Source organism: Lissotriton helveticus, chromosome 2_1 (assembly GCF_964261635.1).
Source record: "Lissotriton helveticus chromosome 2_1, aLisHel1.1, whole genome shotgun sequence".
Lineage (NCBI taxonomy): Eukaryota > Metazoa > Chordata > Amphibia > Caudata > Salamandridae > Lissotriton > Lissotriton helveticus.
In genome coordinates this window covers 154,572,148-154,597,807 of record NC_136059.1, presented here as the reverse complement: position 1 = coordinate 154,597,807, position 25,660 = coordinate 154,572,148, and the positions used below count along the sequence as shown (strand labels likewise).

The window sequence follows — 25,660 nt, the reverse complement described above, 5'->3', positions numbered from 1 at the left end:
TAATTTGACGCAGTTACGGGGGAACAAATTGCTGAGATAATGAACACTATAAAATCAGGATCAGCCAATGACCCTTGTCCACCTAAAGTGCTTGCCCCTGTTACGGACCTAATAGCTCCAGTATTAGCGCAAATTTGTAACACGATGTTTACATCCGAATCTATTCCAATTCATTGAAAAATACTTTTCTTAAACCACTTCTTAAAAAAACTCATTTGGATCCTGAAGACACCAAGAATTATAGGCATATAGCTAGCCTACCTTTTCTGGCCAAAGTGGCGGAAAAGGTGATAAATCTACAACTCTCCAAATATATCGAGGACCACCATCTGTTGGACGACACCCAATTTGGGTTTCGTAAATCACATGGTACTGAGACAGCTTTAATCAAAGCCTCTGAAGATATAAGAGCCATCAGGGACATGGGCGGTACAGCTGTGCTCATACTGTTAGATCTGTCAGCTGCATTTGACACGGTCGATCATACCACCTTGATCGACCGTGTCTCTGCCATGGGCATCCAAGACAGGGCACAAGAACTGCTCTCCTCTTTTCTTTCAAACAGGTCCCAGGCTGTGATCCTGGGCTCCTTTCAATCTGCCCAACTGACGCTACCATGTGGGGTTCCTCAAGCCTCATCCCTAAGTCCGACACTCTTTAATATCTATGTGTCGGACCTAGCTAGAGTCATAAAAGCTCACGGGATGGGCCTTACGTCCTATGCGGATGATACCCAGTTGGTGCTTGCTATTAACAACGACGGTTAGAAGGTTGCAGCTAGCTTTCAAGAGGGCATGCTGGTCATCAGTAATTGGATGGCCAGCAATTGCCTTAAATTGAACTCCGAAAAAACAGATGTCATTATCTTTGGAAAGCTATCTCCTTCATGGTCTAGCTCTTGGTGGCCACCTTCATTAGGTAACCAGCCTAACCCGGTAACTAAGGTTAGGAACTTAGGCATCATGTTTGATGATAGACTGAATTTTGTCTCCCTTGCCAACCAAGTTTCCTCGGCGGCATTTCACAAACTTAGATTGATTAAGAAAATTATCCCTTATCTCCCCGAAACTGCAGCCAAGACCTTGGTCAGCACGTTGGTGATGCCATCGCTGGATTACTGTAATGGGTTGTTTGCCAACGCACAAAGCAGAGCAATCATCAAACTGCAAACTGTTCAAAATGCAGCCGCCAGAATGTTATCAGGGACCCCTAAATTTAATTCTATCTCTCACGTGATCAAAAGTTACCACTGGTTGGCAGTAAGGAATCGCATAAAATTCAAGGCCTTATGCATTGCCTTCAAAGCTTCTCGTATCATAGGCCCCCAGTTCCTTATAAATCAGGTATCCACATACTGCCCCAACAGACAACTTCGTTCTTCCACCGCACACCAGCTACTTGTCCCACGTACAAAGACGGCATCTTGGGGAGATAGGCGCTTTGTTGTAACAGCAGCAAGACTGTGAAATGCCCTCCCTTTGAAGATTCGTTCCTGTCAGTCACTGTTACACTTTCGTAAAATGATAAAGACATGGTTGTTTGATCAATAATCCAGCTTCTGATATCTGCTTCGTCCGCAGCGCCGAGACACCCAAAGGGCATTTGTTGTGCTTTATAAGTTTAAAAAATAAATAAATAAATAAATCTTCCCCCACTCACCTCCTCCATGGATTCCCTCACTACCACTATCCAAGAGTGCCCTCATCTCTCTGTAGTCCCTCTCTAACATATATTTAATTTGTTTTAAAGGCCTGGTTGGTATCTGCTTTATGAATAAGAACATCCCAACCTATATTATGCCGTTTGCATGCAGCTCTTTGATGCCAGTACATAATTCACTGTTCTATATGTTAGGATTGTAACTTATGAACTACTGTATCAAAAAGATCTCTTTGACAAAAGCAGTAGTTCACTTAGCTGTCTACATACGGTACATGTCCTCTGCTCTCTTTTATGTTGAATCAAAACGGCCACTAGACAAAAATGTAGGGGTGGGCGTAGTTCGCGAAGTAGCGCTACGCGAAGCTACGCGAAGTGCACTTCGCACTACGCGAACTTCACGTAGCACTACGCGAGCTGCGTAGTAGCATGTTCGCACTGTGCAAGATGCGTTTTCAATGATTGCACAGTGCGGACAAGCATCCGGCACTGTGCAAGCATTGAAAACGGCATCTTGCACAGTGCGAGCTGTAGTTTTCTGCTGCTCGAGTAGATTATTACTCGAGCGGTCGCGAGCATGCGCAACCACTCACAATGAGAAACCTGACCTCCTCGCGTTGAGAATCTCTCACCGGGATGTCATTTTGCTTGCTCGCGGTCGCGAACATGACGTTCAGGACCGCGAACAAGCAAAAAATGACCGCTGCACTACGCTACGCTGCACTACGCATGTTCGCACTGTGCTACGTAGCGTAGTGCTTCGCCCACCCCTACAAAAATGCAATCTTTCTTGTACAGAAAATGAATCCCTAGAGTTATACTGACATTTGTATTTCTGTCTAAAAATTGCTGAAGACATATGGAACTCTGAGGCAGATGTCTTTTAAACCCATCCCCCGCCCCACACACACCCCAAACACACGCCTGTCAGAGGCAGGTACGGCCTATAGTCAATCCGGGTGAGCCATTGGCTTCCAGAAAAGAGGTATTGCGAAGAGACTAAAATACAAGACCAATGGTGTTACTTGTCGTGGATCCCAAGGGAGCCATATTCAATGGAATGAGCAGCCAACTGTGCAACAGCACATGGAAATGATCCGCTATACGCCTTAAATACGGTGCATTCGTGCCCTTTCCCTGTCATACAGCACTGCACCACTTTCCCATAAATGAGCCCCTTGATTTATAACAAAATTAGAAGAAGAGGAAAGAGAAAACACCTGAGGTACCTATATAGGCACAATCTAAATGAAGAGACAACCCTCTAAACACTTAAACAACTAACGTGACCTCGACTGCAGCAATGAAAGGCAGGAGAGTTTGAAAACTACTTCGTTGGTGTAACTTCTTAGGTTTAGCAAGTGATAATAGTTGATGTATCTCGTCTGAGGTCATTGTGGGAGGTGTACAGGAGGCGCAGCCTCATGATAGCAAGCCGTAGCCCATGCCTCCCAAAAGAGGGGAAGTGGGATTGCTTTAGCATTTCTTTTTTGAAGAAAAATAGTCAAGATAAGGGTTCCTACTGAGTTTTCTACCTCTACACACCGAGGCAAAGATCTTCACAAAACGGACACTTTTTTATGTGGATCACTGATTCAAATGGTCCCAAGATCACACCAAGAGAAAAAGCCATGCTTCAATCCAGGCTTCCATCCAGATTAAGCCAAGTGTTTGCTCTTTGATCTCTAGTTTGGATGTTGATGCTGTACGCTTTTCTGTGCTCTTTCTCCTGCTTTCCTACAAGGAACTCTCCCCTCCCGCTCTTCTTTAGTATCTTTCCTCTCTCTGATGATGTTGTCCTTCCTTGACAGGCACTTGGCTGTAGTCTCCCCTATGAAAACCCTTTTGCCATTCCCCATTTATCAGTCTCATGCCCTCTCTATCTGCACCCTGCTGTACTCTCCTGTATTTTTCATAATTCTCTTCTTATCTTTCGCCCAGATGGCTACCACCTACTTCTAAGTTCTCTCCTGTGCATTACCTTCATGCAGGTTCAATTGTGTTCCTGTTTTATGACTCCCTCATGTCCTTTTGCTCTTTCTCCTGCAGTCTCTAGCAAAAGTTACTTTCTTGACAAGTACCTTTATCTGTGCCTGTACCTGTACCTGTATCTGTACTTTTATCAGTACCAGTCTGCTTTTATTAGCACTGAATGGACCATTCCCACTCTCTGCAGTCTCCTGCTAGCAGTTCCTTCTTTATTCCATGGGTTCACTGTCTGAGCATTCTTCTTCAGTCACTCCCAGAGCACTCTCATGTCCTGTGCACCTTTTTATTTCACCCAGTCTAATTAATTCCCATTTCTCTCCCCTGTTGGGCCATAGTGCGGGTCCACGGTATTCTTAGCGCTTGGACGCCCCCGGGCAGCAATTCGCGCTCTATAAATACACATCCAATCAAATCCAATCCAACCTGCGCTCTTACATTCTCTGTTTCTATGAGAACTCTCTTACCTGCTCACTTCAGCTGATCCTGCCCTTTTACCCTAAAACCCTTTGGATGCTGATATTTCTGAGCCCATACCATCAACGATGAATGTAAAACGACATGCACCCAAGAAGGCGCACACTTGGTGTTGTGGTTCAGTGAAGCAGTGGGTGATATGTATGGTGGCCACCTCATTGCAGGCCATCCCAACACTCTTTCCAGTCAAGGCCTTTCTTGGTGCAATCTTATTTATTTTAGGGGTTGACCTCTTGGTTTGATTCTATAGAGCTCATTTTGATGACATGCTTGATAGCAATGATTTGTAGGATAAAAGCCCAGGAATTGGCATCGGGGACAACTCAGGACAAAGCAATACATTGCATGGTGAGACTGGAGCACCATGAATTCCTAATGACAGTGCTGCTGCTATAGAACGGAAAGTGTATGTCTCATCCAGAAGTGCTAAGTGTTGCCCCTACTCTGAGGTACTGTGGCCATTCGCACGCCCTCTCATCCAAATGATGTTACCCATAACTCCTGAAGCATGGTATTATCTTAGTGATACCTAAGTGGGGGAACTTTGTGGAACTGCTACCCCCATTTTCTTTGCTGGTAAATAGGGGACACACCTTTACACTATTCCATGCATTCAACTTCAGGAATCTGCCCAGGCAGACATTGGCCGCTCTTGCCCCTCCAGATTACGTGACTTACTAGAACCCCCCATGATTACCCTCAAAATTTTGCAACTGTGGACTAAGCTGTGACCATCTTGATCCAGTCACACAGACTCCTTAATCCTCCATCATTCTGTCCTTGCAACCACCCCTGTTATTGCTTGCACACCGACCTTTGACTTGTCATCTATGAAGCCCTCAAGGCAATTGCCTCTTACGGTTGCGGTTGGGACTCCAAATCCAGCATGCCAATATCAACGGCAGAACAATGATTCATCACCCTCAAAATCATAATGACAGATATTACTGCCATTGGTGTGAAATTGAATTGCTCGACTCCAGAATTGCAAACTGACTTCGAGTCAACTAGACGGCTGTAATGCCAGAAACCGGTCCCCGGAAGCTTGTTTCCTTCCCAGTGTAAGAATTGGCTTTTGTAGTCTGGTTTGCCCTGTTCCCATCATGCACTGGGACAGGAACAGACTAATTTGCATACAGCCAGGTTCTGAAACTGGGATGGTGCAAGGAGCTAAAAAACGGTGTTGGATCTAGCCCTGATCTCTTGACTGGGTGAGAGTATTCTGCTTAATTCAGAGACTCTGTCCCTCACCACCCCTTGTTGTAAATAATTTTGTCCACCCTAAGCGTGGAAGGGTATACTCAGACATGAGTCCCTTGCTCATTGCACCATCAGGATTCAAGCAAGCCGGGCCGAAGACGGCTGTAATGCCAGAAACCGGTCCCCGGAAGCTTGTTTCCTTCCCAGTGTAAGAATTGGCTTTTGTAGTTTGTTTTGCCCTGTTCCCATCATGCACTGGGACAGGAACAGACTAATTTGCATACAGCCAGGTTCTGAAACTGGGATGGTGCAATGAGCTAAAAAACGGTGTTGGATCTAGCCCTGATCTCTTGACTGGGTGAGAGTATTCTGCTTAATTCAGAGACTCTGTCCCTCACCACCCCTTGTTGTAAATAATTTTATCCACCCTAAGCGTGGAAGGGTATACTCAGACATGAGTCCCTTGCTCATTGCACCATCAGGATTCAAGCAAGCCGGGCCGAAGACGGCTGTAATGCCAGAAACCGGTCCCCGGAAGCTTGTTTCCTTCCCAGTGTAGAATTGGCTTTTGTAGTTTGGTTTGCCCTGTTCCCATCATGCACTGGGACAGGAACAGACTAATTTGCATACAGCCAGGTTCTGAAACTGGGATGGTGCAATGAGCTAAAAAACGGTGTTGGATCTAGCCCTGATCTCTTGACTGGGTGAGAGTATTCTGCTTAATTCAGAGACTCTGTCCCTCACCACCCCTTGTTGTAAATAATTTTGTCCACCCTAAGCGTGGAAGGGTATACTCAGACATGAGTCCCTTGCTCATTGCACCATCAGGATTCAAGCAAGCCGGGCCGAAGACGGCTGTAATGCCAGAAACCGGTCCCCGGAAGCTTGTTTCCTTCCCAGTGTAAGAATTGGCTTTTGTAGTTTGGTTTTCCCTGTTCCCATCATGCACTGGGACAGGAACAGACTAATTTGCATACAGCCAGGTTCTGAAACCGGGATGGTGCAATGAGCTAAAAAACGGTGCTGGATCTAGCCCTGATCTCTTGACTGGGTGAGAGTATTCTGCTTAATTCAGAGACTCTGTCCCTCACCACCCCTTGTTGTAAATAATTTTGTCCACCCTAAGCGTGGAAGGGTATACTCAGACATGAGTCCCTTGCTCATTGCACCATCAGGATTCAAGCAAGCCGGGCCGAAGACGGCTGTAATGCCAGAAACCGGTCCCCGGAAGCTTGTTTCCTTTCCAGTGAAGAATTGGCTTGGTAGTTTGGTCTGCCCTGTTCCCATGATGCACTGGGCCAGGGACAGACTAATTTGCATATAGCCAGGTTCTGAACTGGGATGGTGCAGTGAGCTAAAAAACGGTGATGGATCAAGCCCTGATCTGTTGACTGGGTAGGAGTGTTCTGATTAACTCAGATACTCTGTTCATCACCACCCCCTTTTTGAAATATTGTGGCCACCATAAGTGTGGAAGGGTATGCTCAGACATGAGTCCCTTGCTCACTGCACCATCAGGATTCAAGCAAGCCGGGCCGAAGATGGCTGTAATGCCAGAAACCGGTCCCCGGAAGCTTGTTTCCTTTCCAGTGAAGAATTGGCTTGGTAGTTTGGTCTGCCCTGTTCCCATGATGCACTGGGCCAGGGACAGACTAATTTGCATATAGCCAGGTTCTGAACTGGGAGGGTGCAGTGAGCTAAAAAACGGTGATGGATCAAGCCCTGATCTGTTGACTGGGTAGGAGTGTTCTGATTAACTCAGATACTCTGTTCATCACCACCCCCTTTTTGAAATATTTTGGCCACCATAAGTGTGGAAGGGTATGCTCAGACATGAGTCCCTTGCTCACTGCACCATCAGGATTCAAGCAAGCCGGGCCGAAGACGGCTGTAATGCCAGAAACCGGTCCCCGGAAGCTTGTTTCCTTCCCAGTGTAAGAATTGGCTTTTGTAGTTTGGTTTGCCCTGTTCCCATCATGCACTGGGACAGGAACAGACTAATTTGCATACAGCAAGGTTCTGAAACTGGGATGGTGCAATGAGCTAAAAAACGGTGTTGGATCTAGCCCTGATCTCTTGACTGGGTGAGAGTATTCTGCTTAATTCAGAGACTCTGTCCCTCACCACCCCTTGTTGTAAATAATTCGAGTCAACTAGGTCATTCATGGCTTCTTTTCATACTAGATTAGAATACGTGTTGAAGTGGTTGAACACTACAGAAGATGGTCTGAATGGCACACGACGGAGGTCCATCTGGCATTTGCAACAGACGATCATCAATTTGGAAAACAGAGCAAGATGCAACAGTATATATATTTTTATGGGGTGTCAGAGAAAATAGAGAAGGACGATGAAGGCATTTCTAGCTGGACACACTACCTCGACTACAGAACAGAACATTAACTTCCACTGCAGCCCAAACCAATCATCATGTGCTTCTTGCGCCATGAACAAACCTGACAAATAATCCTAGTGGCAGTTCATACTCAATGTCAACTAGATCCAGATCTCAGCTGATTCCTCCCTTGAGACCAAAAGGAAGAGAAAAGTGGGGCATAAAATATGGTCTACTGGGACCCTCCATGATGTGGATTACGATGGACTTGAAGTCCTCTAGGCGTGCCGATCCAAAGGATCTTGAATGGTCCCTAAATAGTTTCGAATTGTGCCCCATTGAAACAACATGTGTGAGTGGTATCCCCTCGAGGAGAGCATCCAACCAACTCCTACCTGCTCACAGACTGACCACCATTGGCAAACTAATGATCGATGTTTTGCAAACAGTCCTACAGGAACATTCTGATCACAGTGGGTAAAAGGTTGATCTACTAAGTGACTGAAATGCTGAATTCAGATGTCCAGCATAATTGTTGATTAGTCCTCTTCATACCCCTCAATTATGATGTAACAGTTGATTCCTTGTCTGCAGCCCTCTCTTAACTTGATGGTCCTCCAGTGCCCCCCGAAGAGCAGTGTCGCAGGAGGTAACCCCTCTGCATTTTTACACTTCACTGTCATGAATGCCATGACCATGATTGTTTTCCATTGTTCTTCCCTCTCTTCCTTCCCTCTCTCTTCCTTCCCTCTCTCTTTCAAACACTCTAACGCAACTTGATCGTATACATCCCCTGAGTGGTACCTGTTGACTATTTCATAATGTGTGGGCGAGTAAACGTTGCTAGAACACCTGCACTGATGCCACACATTCAGGAAAGAATTGTCCTTTCTCACTGGACCATCTGCAGGTCCCTCCACCTCTGCTACACAGTTGGTGGGTAAGGAGTTGTTCTCTGACATCACTTTTCCCTTTTCCTGATCGTATTAAAGACCATCTCCACCTATGTTTGCTGGACAGATGTTTGTACCTTTCCATTTACACTGCCCAACTCCTCCAAAACATTGTTCTATGCTGATTCTATAAACAGATGCCGTGACAAGGCATGAACTCCATGCTGCCTGCTGTCCATGAGTGGTGATTTAGCCCAACAATGAAAGTTAGAGACCTATCCTTGGTCTACACCTCTCTAGGGACTGCTGTAACCTATTATTGAGTATGAAGCACTTCTGTTAAGCCCATTTCCCCATGTTCTTTGTGATAATATATCTATCTATAGTAGGCTGTACGTACTGCCCCTGCTCAGTGCTTGGTGCCTCTTTCCACCCTTACTCACACTATATTGACTCTCCCTCTCTGTGCCAATATCATAATACTTTGTTTTAGTTCCCATTGATAAAGTGTACCCCCATACAAAGCTCTATGCCTACTTTTGATGCAAATCATGCTCATCTTGCAACTACCCGAGGAGTGGTCATTACTACATAAAAATCCTCTTGACAGCAATTCTAGTCACAATTGTTTCCCTAAACGAGAAAGGTGTGTCCAACTATGTGAAAAGTCAAAAAGTACTGTCATAACGTGCCTCAAACCACGCAGACATAGCACTTCTGCAGGAAACCCACGTCACAATTAGAATGCAAAGAACTGAAGATGTTCTGGGGTGGGAGAGTATTCTACTATAGCTGTTTGCCTTCTTCTCATAGACTTCTTTCTACCCAGGCCTCCTCTTCCAATATGTGCAGAGGGGCTGGATTGCCTAGGAAAATACTACCATGTATGGTCCAAAAGGTGTTGATTGAAAAAGAAGAGTGATACACATTTGCCACAGCACTACTATTTGCCAAGAACATTACTGTGGGACCAGCATATCCCCCAACTTCACCAAACTGTCTTTTCTGTCCTACTTATCAGTTTCAGAGTTTGATACGATGCAGGTGAGTGTCAGGACGACTGAAATATATCCTTGGACCCACTGTTAGATAGGACCAACCTAATGGATACCCAGAATGCCAATGATAAGGATGGGATGGGTGACTTGTCATGGACATTTGGAGGCTCACTCACCCAACTAAAAATATACTTTTCTCACTTGTTCTTTTGGTACTCTAGCAAGAATGTGGTCTGTCGGCTTAAACTGCCGACTCTGGTGCTGGAAACCTGGGTTCGAGCCTCGAGGTCGCGTCCACATCCTGTGATTCTGGGCAAATCACTTAATATCCCTGTGCCTGAATGTGTAATGTAAATACGGTGCTCATGTAAAGCGCTCCAATACCTTCGGGTCGAGTTCGCGCTATATAAAATATGAAAAAAAAAAAAGAATAGACTGCTTTCTCACCTCACACTTCCTGACTCTCTACTAGGCCGGCTGGGGGAGCATGGAAGACTATATAATGGATCATGCACTGACATTGTTCCAGATTGAATGGGGATAGTCCTTGCAATGAGAAAAACTTGGTCCATAAATATTTCTCTTTACAAACTGCCCGCAGAAAAAAACTCAACAAAAATATGACATTAGAACCTACATAGAAAACAGCCAATTGGTTGTCTTCACGGGTCTTTAGGCAATTAGTTAGGTGACAATCAAAGACCAGCTAATGAGGGATTATGCCATTTCAAATGAACATAGGAAAGGAAGCAAGCAAACCTTGAGAGGGAGTTTGAGTGGATGACCCATTCTTACACTGAGAACCTTCTGATGGCAACAGAAGGAAATTAGAGAAGGTTAAACTTGTCCTTAATGCCAACTACTCTCCAAAGGCAGAGTACATACTATAACAACTCAAGGGCAGCCATTATGAACAAGTACGGAAGGCTGGCAGACTTCTAGCAGCACAACGTAGGCAGAGAGAGGTGACAACGGCAGTCCCTCCCATCTCTGATGACAAAACAAACGAGCGAGACTCCCAGAGGACATCTTGGATACTTTTGCTGCCTACTACAATGATTTTAAAGTTCTGAATCACAGGATGATCTGGGGACATTCCTCTGAAGAGCCACATAAATGTTTTATGCCCTGCCATTGATTTATATGTATTAGTTATAGAAGCAGCTATTTAAACAGATCCGTAACATATTCTCATTGTAGTGCCCCACGCGATGAAGCAGTGATAATGAACAGCGTGATGCAGGAGCGGAACACATAGAGGATGCCGCTCCAGTGTGTCAAAAATATACCATACATAAAAATATAGGATTTAAAATATAAATATTAGTGACAAGGGAGCTGTTTTACCCTTGTGCATTTGTACGTATTTATGTGATATTTATTTAGCAAAAACCTAGACAAAAAGCACTGATGTGTCGTATGGGGTCCATGACAAACATACTGCTATTCTTTTTTATACTTCTTAGTCTGCAGTATGATGTTTTCCTGACTGCGAGTGTCTTGGGAACCACTAGAGATGGTGAGCCTTTGTCTAAGATAAATGCGGATGCTGGTTGTGATCGCTCCATAAAGGATAATGCAGGTATGAAGATAGTGAGAGCCATCAAGTGGAGCTAATGGAGTTCCCACAGGACTACGGCAATGTGATCATATATCTTCAGGCCCTGGAGGAGACATGCTGCAGTGTATAGGATGCCCTTAAGGAGGGCCAGTGGGGAGTCTGGTAGATAATGCAGCAGAGTGTTACCACAATCCTGATATGAGAGTATGAGGGATTGAACAGCAGTTCTGAATGTTCTCTCTAGATAAAACAATTTCCTTTTACAAGAATGAATTAGCATCAGGCCATCTTTGTTTTTTTTGGCAATGTGTTCCTTGAGGGTAAGGTAGGTGTCCAGTGTGAATCCAAGTGAGTTGGCATTCAAAGTCATAAAGGATCAGGTCATTGAGTTAGGTTTGCACTGTTTTTGTTTCTTGCTCTTGGTAAATATAGGAATTCTGTATTGGTTGGGTAGTGCTTCAGGTTGGTGTAAGAAGTCCAAGTTTGTATAATGTGCAGGCAGTGTTTGAGGCATCTCTGAATCATAGGAGACTTTTAGATATGTGCATCATTGCCATGTTGGTGATGTTATATGTGAATGGAGCACCAAGCAGCTTCATGTAGAGGTTGAAGATAACAGAGGACGTGAGAGAATCCTGCAGGGTTCTGCAGTTGACAGGAATCGTTTGTGACCTGGTGGCAGTTGTAAAGGTAAGAAGAGAACCAGGACAACCATTGAAGCACATTGCTCATAAATTCCATTTGAGACTCCAGGATGTGTATGAGAGTGGGATGGTCAACTGTGACGAAGGCAGCTGAGAGGTCCAGCAAATCAAGAACAAGGGGTAATCTTAATTTGTGGACAAGAGGCAATTGTCCTTGATGTGTAGCAGACTTCATGCTACTTCGTTATTAGAAGCCAAACTAATAGTCGTGCAGGAGATGCCTTGGGTTAATGTGATCTTGGAGTTGACCATAGACAGCTATTTCAATAATCTTGATGGTGAATAGTAGTTTAGTGCTGAGCTGGTAGTTGGCAAAGTCATCAGGGTCTAAGGTAGGTTTCTTTAGGAATGGGAGGATCTGGCCTTTTTTGAGAGCTTCTGGAAGGTCATATGAGAATAAGGTACCCCATACTTTTTTAATTTTAGGTCTGGGATAAGGGGGAAAACAAAAACCATAAACAAAATACAGCATCCCACTCGGCCTGTATTCTGTTATAGCCCAAAGTGCAGACTGACCAAAAACAAGTTCAAACCATTGTACATTATACATTTGCAGATATTTATTTTTATTCTGTGTTTTGTTTAGAACATCTCAAAGGTTTCTGGAGTGAGGGAGGTATTGACAAGATATGCAAACAACTCGGACACCAATGGCAGACCAATGTGGAGTTGCAATTGAGCAGTTGCACCTCCTTGGTGGGGTTTCTTTGCAAACTAGCACTCGCAATTATTTAGTAATTTGTATCTGTTTATGATTATTGATTCTGTGTATTGAGAATGTTTCTTAGTTATGGTGTTATTGTACATTTTGGGTTTGTGTACTTTATTTGTTCCATATACACCAAGGAAGGAGTATTGTTTTGTCTCTCTGTTTGACTTTATGTTATTATATGGTCTTTTATTTATGTTTGTTTGTGTATTATTTAGAGCCCTGACGAACTTCAAATGCTTAATCGAATGAAACGGGTTGGCTGGATGTTTGCTTTATGGGAATTTTAAACTTGAATATCATATAAAGGAAGAATATTTTTTTTAAAAATACACTTGCAAATTTGTGGATTGTGATATTTTCGGGTGCACCATTCCATTTCTTCAAATAGGTATTGATAAGATGAGTAGCAAGAAGTCTAACTAAGGGATATGGACCCAAACCTGGGTCGTGAGTATGAAGGCTCTGATACGCTCGCAATGGGATAAACGTTTCTCTTTCCCCTGCTGTTGTAGGATGCTTGGCTCAATCCCACATTCGGAAAAAAAACTAAAAGACCCATAAAGTTGCAAGAGGCCCATTCCCTGACTCCCAGTCTCGTGTGAGTCATTTATTTATTTAATTTTAAAAATGTATTTTAGCGTGGGGTTCTTGAAACCTGTGATCAGGACTGCAATCCCAGAAGCCCATAAAGATGCGCAATCCAGTCCCTAAAATTCCATGCCCCCTCAAAAAGATATTAAAAGGGTCCAGGCCCTCTATTTTGGGAGGGTTGGGTGCAGAAAACAGGCCAATGCATATTGGTTCATGCTTCAGTCTGCCACAACTTGTTTTAACTATTAAGCTGTCATTTGTAATTACCGACCCAAATTGGTCCAAGGATGCTTATCTCCGGTCCAGGGAGGACCTTGCCTGGCAGTTCGGGCTGAACTGTTCCCATGTGGAACAGGGTAAAGACTGATTTGCATAAGGCTGAGTCCAAACTGGGGTGGCATAGTGAGCAAAAGAACAATGGATTAAACCCAGATCTTTAACTGGTGGTGAGTGGTTGAAAAGTTTCAGCACTTGTCCATTATCTTGTGTTTGCGTAGTTTGTAATTCCGTCAGAAAGTGGTGGTTCAATGCAGCCAGTGGAATACCAGACCCTCTCAAACCTTTCAATCCTTGACAGTCAGAACTACTGCTCAGTGCCCTTATATAAGTGCAATTGGTGCCCACCGGAAACCAACCACAGGCTCAAAATAAACACGACCTCAGCACAATCCTCACCCTACTTCATCATTCTTAGTCAACTGATTATGAAACGACAAGTCAACACAGTCGCCTCCTCCTGCTTCTACACACTTCGCATGCTCTGCAGAATCTTCAGATGGATCCCAACCAACACTAGAAAGACCGTCACTTAGGTCCTTGTCACCAGCCGCCTTGAATCTGGCAACTCCCACCACATCGGCATCTCAACCCAGATCCTTAGAAGGCTCCAGACCATGCAGAACGATGCAGCCAGAGGCATCCTGGATCACCCCAAACACACCCACATCACCCTCTACCGGAGAGATCTCCACTGGCTCCCCATCCAGAAGAGATACCAGGTCAAGATCCTCATGCATGCCTTGAAAGTCCTTTGTGACCTAGGACCTGCCTACATCAACCATCAACCGAACTTCCACCAACCCTTTACACACCTGCGCTCCTCTTCACTTCCCCTTGCACACACATTCCCACCCATCGCAGCAGTGTCCGTTCCTTCTCCTACATCACCACCAAGACCTGGAATGACCTTCCCCTCCAGCTCTGTACAGCCCCCTCGCTGGCTGACTTCAGAAAGATACTCAAGCCCTGGCTCTTTGACGGAGACTCAGTGCCTAGATACCCCTAGGGGTGACAGTGTTGTGCTTTCCAAATGCTGTTTGATTGAATGAATGATTGATTGAATGATTGATTGATTGCTCCATCTTCCCTATGGTGAAGTTAAAAATCTTTCTTTTGTTCTCAAACCTCCTGAATTCATCTATCTCCAGAGGGATTTTACCTTTGCCTGAACCTAATCATAATATAGATATTTCCATCTACAGGCCATGTCACCAAGGTTTTGTGCATGTAACTGACACCTACAACGGCAAACAACTGAACTCTCATCCTGTATAAAAGAGTCAAGACCAGTAGACAATGTCACTGCCATAGCGAGCATACAAATGCAGGTAATCTGCCAGCATTCCAGCCTGCTTCCAGTCATATATGTAGTTAATTGGACAATACAGAAATGGGTGGTCATCCAATATGTACCATCCTCTCAGAAATGTGTATGTTTGTGGGTATTCACAATCTCATTTTAGGTTGTTTTCTACTAAATAAGAAAGCAAAAGCTTTACTCATGTAAGAAACAAGATTGAGTGTCTTTTCAAAAATGAGAAAGGGAAGGGTACACCACCATAATTCACGTGGTTTTCACTATATTGAGGGCGGAAAGGACTTCTTCTGTGAGAAAAAAATCTATTGCACATTGACAAACATACAGGTTTTTTGCAGATTGCCACCACAGATTTTCGTTCGAATGCTTTACTATCAATACAAACCACTTAACTAACAATGGTGGGATTTCAGTGGACCTTGTTTTTAGATTTTGTTCGCCAGCACACTTGTGAAAAGATATGCAAAATATAAACAAAATCCACTGATCTTTAAATCTATGATTTGAAGTTGTGCACAATTACAATGAGTATAGTTTTAGTACATATTAATTTACTGCACTTCACATCAACATGATATCACAATTAAATTGCTGAAATTTACTATAATGACCTATTCATAGTACTTCCAATAGGATTTTGATCTATTTTTTTACAGTACCAGATGCCCCTGAAATTGAATGGTTTAATGCAACAACCAAAACAATCAAGTGGAAGAAGCTGTCAGACTGTAGCGGGACAATCCAAGAATATCAGGTATTTTTTATGTATTCAATAAAGGCCTATTTGGAAGATTAGTAAACCTATAAATGTTCTGTGTCATGTTCACTGAATTCATTAGGTCGTTTTCTTTCCACCGTGACTGTAATTATTAGTAAAATCTTGAACAAAATAGTATTGTATGCAATCCTAACACTTTGAATCGATTGTGTCACGACTGTGTAGTTATAGTTAGGTCGGAGCCTTCGTAGGAAAAGCATTTTTGTTTTCCTAATACCTTTGGCACTGGTTGAGGAATCTCCATAAAACTTTACAAAAATCACGTTCATCCTCTTTGTCTCCTTTCTGGAAAGTTTTGCACTAACCTGTCAAGCATCGGCCAAAACAACAGGGGGTGCCCAAAAGAGTGATTTCCAATGGTAATTCCCATAAGAAACTTTCTTTTTGCAATTAGGTGTAAATCTGTTATGCTGTTATTGAGTAATTAGTGTTTAAAGAGGTGCTCTGGTTGGGCATGAAAATGTTAACCCTCAGAAAAAGTTAAGTATAATGGGACGGTTTGCCCCTTGGGAGTCCTGCATTACTCCTGTGGTACAAAAAATACTAGAAAAAAGCCATTGTGATTCTCCAAGAGAGATTTTTTGATTGTTGGTCATTCAAGTACTACAATACCATTGCTGGTAACTGATCTAATTGGCTGTCTCCAACATTGAAGAAAAATGTTAAAAATGCATGCCACATAAGGATTCAAGGTGGGCACTCCCTGACATACATCGCCAGGGGGGAGGGAGTCCAAAGGGACCCTCCATCAATTTAAATAAAAATATATATCATTTTGAGTCAGCAGTAACATGGTGCTAGCATCCAGAACCGTAGTACTCAGCAAGGACACTCCTGTGGTACTGAGGTACCAAAAAAACATAAAAACAAATTACACGGGTCTGTTCACAGACCCTAACACTGTAACTATAACACCATGCACTGCTTATGAATTGACATATCACTTATGACATGTTGAATGACATCATTGATAACATCACTGATGGCATCTCAAATGACATAATTTATGACATAATTAATGACATTATCCAGTCATAAAACAAGTTGGTCGATTGATGCCACCACTGAGAGCTGCACCCTGAGGGTTCGCCGCTCCGCCACCCGCGATACAACTGAATACCTCTGCATACATCCGTATGGGTCCGCTTACCTGCTGGAGGACTGCCATGTGAGATTTGCATATGTCTTAAAGCCTGCTGGGCAGTCTTCACTTGGTCCCCACTTTGAGGAACGCCGCAGAGGGGAAAGTCGAACGCAGCAAGCTTGGAGCTTGGCTGCGGCTTGAGCACAGCGGGTCTTCGCTTCTGAAATGTGACAGCTGAATGTGCTCTGCGGTAAGCTGAGAGTTTTGCTGCTGCCGCTGTTATTACCTGCTTAAAGAGAAACTGCAAATGTAAAGAGAAGCTGCTCATTGAAAAGGGAGAAGAAATGGGAAGGGAAAAACCACAGCTCCAACCCTCAAAAGGTACTCTGAATCGCTCATTCTCCAAGGTAAGACGCTCTATTCTTAACATCCTGCATTCAGATAACATGAACAAGCTTATCCATCCTGGGGGATCTGCATATCCACCTCCAGAGGGGAAAATGGTGGAGGCACTATTAGAGGCAGTCCTAAACGGGTCAAAGGAGCCTATTGCTGCGCCTTCTGTCCTACCTTCTCCACTGTGCCGAGAATAACCCTCGGCACAGGGCTTGATACAAGCTCACTCTCCATTTCCTGATGGTGAATCTCTGCGCTTTGGCTCGCATGGGGAAGAGCTCACTGAAGATGTCCTTGTATGTTCACCTTTGGAAGCTGCAGAAAAAAAAGTTATAAAAGGGGATGCGCAAATAGGAGACCTGCTACCAGTACCTGCTCAACAAGTAAGCTCAGGACACTACCCTAATGCAGATGGTGCATATCATGATATTCTACCTGCTGAACAAAGTACCGGCGAAACCTGGCAGTTAGATAAAGATTCTTTAGCAATGGTTGCTGGTGTACAGACTGTACAGACCGATAATTCTCAGAGCACTTCACCGATTAGGCACGAGCAAGGCATTCCATCTTCTACCTCTTCTAACATCACCGTTGTTCAGATATTCCTACATAGAAGGAAAGATTCACCATCACGACATAGCTGCAAACACCTTCAGCGATGTGACCTCCGGAGACACACAAACCACAGTACAATTGCTCTGTTTATCTAGTTGAAAGGAAGGGAAGAAAAGATGCAATTTTAACATACAAAACGGAAGAAACTTTAAAAAAGTAAGCGATATACAAAGTGATGTGCGCATTTTCAATCCTGCATCAACCAAACTGGCCACTACTAGCAGCCCACTTCGCAAGTGGGATACTGCCAAAGGGGAAGTGAAAGACTCTCTGGTTCCAGCTTTGTCTCTGAACCTGGTTCTGCCACTGGCCGTACCTCGCTACATCAAGATTCAAGCATGCCACATGTATCAACCTCGTACAAAAGGGGGTGGTGATGGACGGAGCATCAGAACCAATCAAACACTCACACCCAGTCAAAAGATCTGGGTTTGATCCATCACCGTTCTTTAGCCCACTCTGCCACCCCAGTTCAGACATGGCTATATGCAAATCAGTCTGACCCTGTTCCTCATGGGAACAGTCCAGCCCGAACTGCCAGAGTGGGCTAAAGAACGGTGATGGATTAAACCCAGATCTTTTGACTGGGTGTGAGTGTGTGATTGATTCAGATGCTCCGTCCATCACCACCCCCTTTTGTACCGCTTTGGCCGCCATAAGTGTGGCAGGATATGCTCAGACGTGATTCCCTTGCTCACTTTGTCACTGGATTCAAGCAAGCCGGGCTGAAGACGGCTGGAATGCCAGAAACCAGTCCTCGGAAGCTTGTTTCCGGTCCAGGGAAGGCATGGCTTGGCAGTTCGGGCTGGACTGTTCCCATGAGGCCCAGGGTCAGACTGATTTGCATATAGCCATGTCTGAACTGGGGTGGCAGAGTGGGCTAAAGAACGGTGATGGATCAAACCCAGATCTTTTGACTGGGTGTGAGTGTTTGATTTATTCAGATGCTCCGTCCATCACCACCCCCTTTTGTACTGCTTTTGGCCGCCATAAGTGTGGCAGGGTATGCTCAGCCGTGAGTCCCTTGCTCACTTTGCCACTGGATTCAAGCAAGCCGGGCTGAAGACGGCTGGAATGCCAGAAACCGGTCCTCGGAAGCTTGTTTCCGGTCCAGGGAAGACATGGCTTGGCAGTTCGGGCTGGGCTGTTCCCATGAGGCACAGGGTCAGACTGATTTGCATATAGCCATGTCTGAACTGGGGTGGCAGAGTGGGCTAAACAACGGTGATGGATTAAACCCAGATCTTTTGACTGGATGTGAGTGTTTGATTGATTCAGATCCTCCGTCCATCACCACCCCCTTTTGTACTGCTTTTGGCAGCCATAAGTGTGGCAGGGTATGCTCAGACGTGAGTCCCTTGCTCACTTTGCCACTGGATTCAAGCAAGCCGGGCTGAAGACGGCTGGAATGCCAGAAACCGGTCCTCGGAAGCTTGTTTCCGGTCCAGGGAAGACATGGCTTGGCAGTTCGGGCTGGGCTGTTCCCATGAGGCACAGGGTCAGACTGATTTGCACATAGCCATGTCTGAACTGGGGTGGCAGAGTGGGCTAAAGAACGGTGATGGATTAAACCCAGATCTTTTGACTGGGTGTGAGTGTTTGATTGATTCAGATGCTCCGTCCATCACCACCCCCTTTTGTACTGCTTTTGGCCGCCATAAGTGTGGCAGGGTATGCTCAGACGTGAGTCCCTTGCTCACTTTGCCACTAGATTCAAGCAAGCCGGGCTGAAGACGGCTGGAATGCCAGAAACAGGTCCTCGGAAGCTTGTTTCTGGTCCAGGGAAGACATGGCTTGGCAGTTCGGGCTGGGCTGTTCCCATGAGGCACAGGGTCAGGCAGATTTGCATACAGCCATGTCTGAACTGGGGTGGCAGAGTGGGCTAAAGAACGGTGATGGATTAAACCCAGATCATTTGACTGGGTGTGAGTGTTTGATTGATTCATATGCTCCGTCCATCACCACCCCCTTTTGTACTGCTTTTGGCCGCCATAAGTGTGGCAGGGTATGCTCAGACGTGAGTCCCTTGCTCACTTTGCCACTGGATTCAAGCAAGCCGGGCTGAAGACGGCTGGAATGCCAGAAACCGGTCCTCGGAAGCTTGTTTCCGGTCCAGGGAAGACATGGCTTGGCAGTTCGGGCTGGGCTGTTCCCATGAGGCACAGGTTCAGACTGATTTGCATATAGCCATGTCTGAACTGGGGTGGCAGAGTGGGTTAAAGAACGGTGATGGATTAAACCCAGATCTTTTGACTGGGTGTGAGTGTTTGATTGATTCAGATGCTCCGTCCATCACCACCCCCTTTTGTACTGCTTTTGGCTGCCATAAGTGTAGCAGGGTATGCTCAGGCGTGAGTCCCTTGCTCACTTTGCCACTGGATTCAAGCAAGCCGGGCTGAAGACGGCTGGAATGCCAGAAACCGGTCCTCGGAAGCTTGTTTCCGGTCCAGGGAAGACATGGCTTGGCAGTTCGGTCTGGGCTGTTCCCATGAGGCACAGGGTCAGACTGATTTGCATATAGCCATGTCTGAACTGGGGTGGCAGAGTGGGCTAAAGAACGGTGATGGATTAAACCCAGATCTTTTGACTGGGTGTGAGTGTTTGATTGATTCAGATGCTCCGTCCATCACCACCCCCTTTTGTACTGCTTTTGGCCGCCATAAGTGTGGCAGGGTATGCTCAGACGTGAGTCCCTTATTCACTTTGCCACTGGATTCAAGCAAGCCGGGCTGAAGACGGCTGGAATGCCAGACACCGGTCCTCGGAAGCTTGTTTCCGGTCCAGGGAAGACATGGCTTGGCAGTTCGGGCTGGGCTGTTCCCATGAGGCACAAGGTCAGACTGATTTGCTTATAGCCATGCCTGAACTGGGGTGGCAGAGTGGGCTAAAGAACGGTTGAGGGATTAAACCCAGATCTTTTGACTGGGAGTGAGTGTTTGATTGATTCAGATGCTCCGTCCATCACCACCCCCTTTTGTACTACATGTATCAACCTCAGCAGTAGGCAGCGACCTCAGGCTAAAGCAGACAGCTCAGCAATAAAGCAGGCCTTTGCTGAGGTAAAAAACAAAGTCACTGCATTAACAACCAATATAATGGAGCTGCAATAACGCCTATCAGATACCAAGGATCACATGGCAAAGTCTGCTAATACTTCTGATGCACACGAGATTCATCTTACTGCTCTGCAAAATAAAGTTAATGACTTAGAGAATCGGCAACAATGTAACAACATCTCTCTGTTTGGTGTGCCTGAAAACAAAGGAGGCTCCCATCCCAGAGCATTAATTATACAGCTACTCATGAGGCCAATTCCTGATCTGGACAACTGGGACTGGGACAGTCAAGTACAATGATCCCATAGATTACCATCTGCTATTAACAATTCTTCTGGCCGCTTCCCTCAGCCTCTTCTTATCTTTTTTGGAAATGATCTCCTACGATAAGCAGTTTCCATCAAAGCCCGTCCCACTGCCCCAATCAGAGTGGGCCCGTATTCTAATTTTTGTAGGTCTGACTTATGCAAGAACACAATGGATAGGTGATGGAAACTACACCACTTTATAGACCCTTCTGCAGGAGCACAGGCCTTTCCACGAGAATCAGCATGCTTAAAAATTATCAAAAATGGCCAAGCTCAACAGGCTTTGGCAAAGTTACAAAAAGAAACTAAATGATATTGTCCTTCTGGTATCCCCTTTCTGTATTTTAGCGATACTACCTTCTATACTTTTTTCTTGTCTCTCTTTTGTGCTAAAGACCCTCTTAGTAATGACAATCACGGTGCACTGGAGGGGTGGGGTGGTTCCCCGGGTGCTGGCGCTTTCAATTGCCGTCTTGCCAGCGACAGCAGGGAGGGGGGTGATTCTTTTATTAGGATACAGGGTGGGATTTGGTGGGTTAGTTTCAGGATGGTGGGAGGGTTTAGCTTTAAAGGATAGGTTAAAGGCAAAGGGGGAATGCGAACAGAATGGCAGCAAGTAGTTAATAAGCTGTATTTTTGCCGGGCGGTATTATGAATATATGGACATATCACACTAAAAAAAGTACTTTCTCACAAGGAAAACCTATGTATGGTGATCAATCTTTGATTTTTTATGGTGTTGCTTAAATGCTTATGTTGCAATGTCTCTGTTCTGAATGCTGCTACAAATGTCGGCTTGTTCGGGAAGAGCTAAATGCATATAAACCACACCTGGTATTCTTATTGGAAACTCATCTAGCTCATAAAGATCGTAGACTTCTTAATGAACTGAAATATCATACAATTGTCTGTACCTCACAAAGACTTTCAATTAGAGGAACTGCAATCCTTGCTAGCAAAACACTTACGTACACAATCCTCAGAGTTTTAGCAGACCCAAGAGGGAGGTGGGTAATCGCTCAGGTTGCTATCTCTGATGTGAAATATGTTTTGGTTAATTTGTATGGCCCCAGTGTCGACGACCCAGAGAGTTAATGCTAACTCTATTGGAACTACAGGGGGTGCTGATAATTATGGGGGACTTTAATTGTGTGATGAACTATGCTGTAGATTCCACCAGACCTTGCACTACTGTTAGAACGCCTAAAGTTAGGGCAGCAATTTTAGAATTAGCATGTCTGTATAACCTTAGTGACATAATAATCCACATTTGTAAAGTGCGAATAATCACCCGTAAGGGTCACCAGGCGCTGGGGGGCATCGGGAAGATTAATCAAACTATTGCCCAGAGTCACATGGTGCTGGGTTAATCTGCCGCTGATGCCATGGATCGAACCATAATCCCCAGATTCCAGCGTCAGTCACTCTGGCTGTGGCGCCACACCTCTCCCTCCCTCATATGGAGAATGTTATATCCAGATCTTTCAGGCTTTACTTATTATCCATGCCCACACAGACAGTACTCCAGGAGAGATATAGTGGAGGCCCAGGATCAGATTCTCCAGTCAGCGGTAATCGAGCTGTGCCCTAAAATCACTTCAAACCATAACCCTTTAATTATCACATTCCAAACCCTTTCGACAAATAGATCTAGACGTTTTTTTTCTTTTCCCCGATATTTATTGACAGATAATTGGTATATCCCGCATATGGAAGGACTTTTGCTAGAATTTCTTCATAACAATATTACTCTTTGGGACTAAATGAAGGCTTACATTAGCGGCATTAGTCAGCAGTTTATTTTGTGAGGGAATAAAGCCAAAGAGGGTGCTATTAAAGCTGCTCGCGCGTCATTGGTTAGTCTGGAAAAATCTCATGCCACTGCTGTTAAAAATAATTAACTGAGACAAACTCAGATCTACATCTATTTGATCTTTACTCGGACTTTAGCCGGTCAATCCCTAAAGGAGAAGGTTGCTGCAAAATATAATAATTTCTGATCATCACAGTACGAATATGGTGAACAGGTGGGGAAGATACTGGCATATCAGTTGACAGAAAAAAAGTAAAAAAATCAATAAAGGCAATCAAGCTTATGGATAATTCGCTCCATACAGAAACTAGTATTATTCTGAAACAGTTTTATTTATTTATTTATTTATCTATTGAGTTTTATATAGCTCTGGCTAGACCCAAAGGTATCAGAGCGCTTTACATGAGGTACCACAAAGTTACAAAATTACATCAGGTAACAGGATACAAAAGTTCCAAGTTAAACATTTAAAGAGCATAGGGGAAGAGATCAATAGAGATTAGAGGGGTAGTGGGGTAAGGTAAAGGGGTAGGAGGGAGATACAATGGCGAGATGAAGGACAGTCTGCCCCAAGTCCGGCTGGGTAGGTGACGCCTAGGGGGAAGTCCACGGCCCATCTCCTCTATTGCTATCAGGAATCTCCACCGGGCATCGGCCAAATAGCAAGGTCTCGGATTAAAAAAAAAACATTTTAAAGAGCATATGAAGACAGGCAAAGGTAGGGTGAAAGGGTAGGGGGAGAGGACGATGGAGAGACAATGGAAAGTCTGCCCAAAGTCCGGCTGGGTAGGTGACGGTCGAGGGGGAAGTCCACAACCCATCTCCTCTTTAGCTAACCGGAAGCTCCACCGGGCATGGATCAGCTAGTTATGTCTCAACGGTCTTAGTAAGATCCCAGAAATAATGTCATGATGAGTAGGCCGGGTGGGAGGATGGTGGGGGAGCACCCCAAGTCTCGCTGGAGTACGCTTGATGTACCTGTCGAAGGGGACCGGTGTGGGTGGAGGTGCTTCTCTATTTGCTGCAGATCGGTGGATTGAGAAGTGGGTGGGTGGAGGAAGGGCTTCGGGAGAGAGGAATGGAAGGTAGGAGCCAAATTGTTTAGTCCGATTGTGTGGAGGCCATGTCACGGTCAGTCACTGAGGTATTTTAAGATCCCTCGATTGCTGCATCCTGATGATTGTGGCTCGCACTGCGCCGTGTTGAAGTCAGGCATCCTCCTCCACAAGCAGCGGCGGTTCCTTAATTAGGGCTACAGGGCAACGCCCTGCTTCAATTCCTGCCTGAATTGCTACCTCGTATTTATTTAAAAAATGTTTAATTCACTTAATCTTCAGAGTGTAATCGTCGCACTCCACGAAGGTCAGTCAAAGCCAGGCACTTTAATAGGCATATCGCTAATGCACATGTGCCGGCCATCACAGGTTTTACAGGGCTTACTTGATTTCAGCCCTGGCCGCCAGTGGTTTACAACACTGTGAGGCACTGCCCCAGATGACGCAGTGCAGCCTCGCTCACTGGAGACAGCCTGGGCGCTTTAAGCGTAAGCCCTGGGTTTCCAAGGCTACTTGTCAATCAGCGAGGCTAAACTGTGTACAGCCCACCCATAACCTAACTCGTCCCAGTGTGGGGTGGGAAGAGTTAACAAGCCTCTATGGTCCCACCCCATTCTGGGAGGAGTTGGGAAAGGCTTGAGGTGTACTGGAGACGTGATCTGCAGCACACGTGGCTCGTTGATTAAACAAGCAACAAACTTGATTTATGGACAGCAATTGTCAGGCAAGTGCCGTCAATCAGCCAGGGATAAGGAGGGAGGGGGACTAGAACAGGGTTTTAATGCACGCCCGGTCATTCAGGTGCTGTGCATCGGCTATGGAAAAAATAAAAACGGTCCTTGAAATGTCCCCAAACAGCCCCCCATTTCTTGTTCTTCACTCACCTGCTGAAAAAATAAAGCTTGTCACTCAGTTAACAAGCATTGGCATAGGTAATAGGTCTCGCTTTTTGGACCTTATAAGTATTTAGTTATGCAGCACAATATCCTTGGTGCAACAACATCAACTGTTGCATGGCTAAACACTTATAAGGTCCCAAAGGCGAGAACTATTGGCTATGCCAATGCTTGTTTTCTTTCGTTCAGTTTTTTTTTTAACTGTTGCAACACCTCCTGGAATAAAAGAAAGTGTGAAATGGTTATTTATATCTATTTGAGAACTACCAGAATTGCAGATGTGCAAAGCATGCCCAACAAGAATTTCCAAAGCTAATAAGTCTGGCTTTAATGTGTGAAGACAGACATTTTAAGAAACAAAAGTTGGTCAGCATTGATGATACCATTGCCTTAAAAACGGTTTTGTTTTTGTTTCTACACTAAATAATGGTTGGATGGAGGGCAAACTACAGACCTTCTTTAGTTTCTATAATATAGAAAGGCAGGCAGCTCGCCACCTGACCTTCATTTGACAACGAAACAAAAAGAGGCCTGAATGCAAGTAAAGAAAAAAAAAGAGAGAGGGAGAAAAAAATACCTGGCCCTGGAAGCACTAATAAGAGGCCACTGGGAGTGGGAAGTCGAGTGTGTGTGTGTGTGTGTGTGGGGGGTGGGTGGTGGGGGGGGGAGAGAGGGAGAGAAGGAATATATATAGGGGAAAGAAAGAAGGAGGGGGAAGGAGAGGTAGTGTCAGGCATGTAGAATGGGAATTAGACAGGAGGAAGATGGGAGATGGAAGAGAGTGAGAGATGGGGGCGGGGGTCGAAAAGCATACAGGGAAAAAGAGGAAGGAGCAACAGGAGAGGATTTGGCATAACGGTTAGGGCGGTCAACCTCAAATCTGGGGAACTGGGTTCAATTCTCGGCAATGTCGCTGAACATCCTGTAATTCTGGGCAAATCGCTTA

The 25,660-nt window shown here is 45.0% G+C and overlaps 1 pseudogene across 1 annotated transcript in view; it reads left to right on the top strand.

Moving 5' to 3' along the window:
• Positions 1-25,660, top strand: part of LOC144817818 (uncharacterized) — a 316,434-nt pseudogene that overhangs the window by 196,949 nt on the left and 93,825 nt on the right. The window contains exon 6 of the transcript XR_013606986.1: positions 15,370-15,467. The product of XR_013606986.1 is annotated as an uncharacterized LOC144817818 (transcript). The remainder of the gene's footprint in view (positions 1-15,369; positions 15,468-25,660) is intronic.